A 2,773-nucleotide genomic window follows, 5' to 3' on the forward strand; every position below is an offset into this window, starting at 1 on the left:
ATGCAGTTTACTTGTTCTCAAGACAATTAGCACAGCAGTCCAAACACAAAATTATCTTAACCAAACAGTTCAACTTTACTGCAAAAAGAAGCACTGCAATTTTTTCTAGTAATGCATTTATTAAAAGTAAATATTAACATCAAATCTATAGGTGTGTTCTCTGTTGATTTTAAAACACATTCAGCTGTAGATGCACAAATATGCTAATGAAGATACATGTTTATTGCAATTCTTCAACAGGGAGTTTTGTTTTATATACTTTGTGTACAGTTGTGCTCAAAATTATTCATACCCTTGGTAAATATGATCAAAGAAGGCTGTGAAAATTAATCTGTATCATCAATCCTTTAGATATTTTATTTTAAAAAATGTACTAAAATCTAACCTTTCATTGGAGAATAAGAATTTAAAATGGGACAGAAATCTCATTATGAAATAAATGTTTTTCTCTAATACACATTGGTCACAATTAATCATACCCTTTTATCCAATACTTTTTGCAACCTCCTTTTGCCAAGAGAACAGCTCTGAGTCTTCACCTATAATGCCTGAAGAGTTTAGAGAACATCTGACAGGAAATCAGAGACCATTCCTTCATCCAGAATCTCTGCAGACCCTTCAGATTTCCAGCTGCATGTTGATGCTTCTCCTCTTCAGTTCACCACACTCATTTTCTATAGGGTTCAGCTCAGAGAACTGGGTTGGCCAGGGCAGAAGCTTGGTTTTGTGCCCAGTGACCCATTTTTGTTTTGATTTTGATGTTTGTTTGTGGATCATTGTCCTGTTGGAAGATCCAACCATGGCCCATTATAAGATTTCTAGCATGGACAGTCAGATTTTACTTTTTTATCCATTGGTATTTTATAGAATCCATTATGCCATCTATCTGAACAAGATATCCAGGATCTCCGGCAGAAAAATAGGCCCACAATATTAAAGATCCAGCTGTATATTTAATTGTACACATGGGGTACTTTTTTATCCCTGTGTGCACCAAACCCATCTTGAGTGTTTGCTGCTAAAAAGCAAATTTTTTTAGTTTCATCTGACCATTGAACCCAGTCCCGTTTAAAGTTCCAGTCGTGTCTAGCAAATAAATATGCTGGAGTTTGTTTTTGGATGAGAGCGTTTTCTTTTCTAGTTTTTTCTTGAAACCCTCCCAAACAACATTGTTTTTTTGTTTTGTTTTTTGAGGCTTTCTGATCCCAAGACTCAACTATTTTCTGCAGTTCTCCAGCTGTGGTCCTTGGAGACTCTCCTCCTCACCGTCGTCCTCTTACTGTATTAGAGAAAAATATTTATTTCATAATGTGACTTTCCCCCACTTTCACTTTTTTTTTTTTACTTTAATTAAAGGTTAGATTTATTTTTACATTTTTTAATGAAAGATCAAGTGGATAAACAATGCGGATTTATTTTCACAGCCTTCTTTGATCATATTTACCAAGGGTATGAATAATTTGGAGCACAACCGTATATATAAACAACATAAAAATTGTTATCCAACACCTGCTGTCACCCATGAGAAAAAAACGAATTGCCCCTTTAAACTTAAAATCTGCTCATGCCAACTTTAGCAGCAAGAACTGCAAACAAACTTTTCTGAATACTACAAATCAGTCTTTTACAGCACAGTGGTGGATATATATGACTTTTTTAGCTGGTGAAAATACTAGTTTTCTAATAATTTTGGCCACCACTGTATATACACACGTGTGTGTGTGTGTTTGCTGTATACATGAATTATCCTGAATTATTAATCTTGCCTTTCATTTGCATCTGGAAGAGAATTTCATTGCATTTTATCTAGACTACATATTTGCTGCGCTTGCATCATAGGAGAAAAAATGTAAGAAGTTTGAATCCATGCTTGACAAGCTCCTATCTCAACATCTCCACAGGCCTCTTCCTTTGTGGCTGGTGTTGTTGTTATGGACCACCATGTCAACAATGCTCCTGTTCCATTCAAAATAATCTTGATTGTCCACCTGAATGATCTCAAACTTAAATTTGGAAAAATGTTTGGACATTTACAGTCAATAACAGAAGTTGTCCCACAAGGACTACAAATTTGTACTATCAACAATCATAGTAAACCTCCTCTCTAGTCATCTCTTCTCCCTTTCCTTCTCCTCTCCTTTTTTCTCACATCCTCCTCTCTGCTCATCTCTTTCTACCTGTTACACTTTTCATCTTCTCTCTCATTACACCCCTTTCTGTAGCCATTCCACCTTATAGACTCACACCACTTTCTTAACCCCCCCCCCTCCCATTTTAATTTAATTTTTATTTTATTATTATTATTTGCATATTCTTTCTTGCTCTTTGTATACTTTCCCTTTTATTATTACTCTAAAGCAATTGTGATAAATGTGTAAACGATTAGGAAAACTGCATTTCCTGTGTTGAGTGTATGATTAACCGAATAGTTATCAGTTTAGGGCCAATCGAAAATATACCATGTTCATTTGATAGAATGACACATTACTGAGTTTTGTTTGTTGTGTTTGGACAAATGGTACATAAATGATTGTAATTTGTGTAAAACCTTTTTTTTTCAAAGTGTTGGTTGTATTAACTATTGTGAAAACATTTGAGAGTTTTGTGCATATTGTTTTGAGAAAATTATTTGCATGATTTGTAATTTGTATGAAATTAATTAAAAAATACAATCTGTTTAGGACAATTATAAAGTGTTCAGGTCACTGTGTTAACTGTTTTGAGAACAGTGACCTGAGTTTGGAGAAATGTGTCAAATCGATTGAGAAAAACT

The sequence above is a fragment of the Sinocyclocheilus anshuiensis genome, unplaced genomic scaffold (genome assembly GCF_001515605.1).
Source record: "Sinocyclocheilus anshuiensis isolate Anshui unplaced genomic scaffold, SAMN03320099.WGS_v1.1 scaffold2388, whole genome shotgun sequence".
NCBI lineage: Eukaryota > Metazoa > Chordata > Actinopteri > Cypriniformes > Cyprinidae > Sinocyclocheilus > Sinocyclocheilus anshuiensis.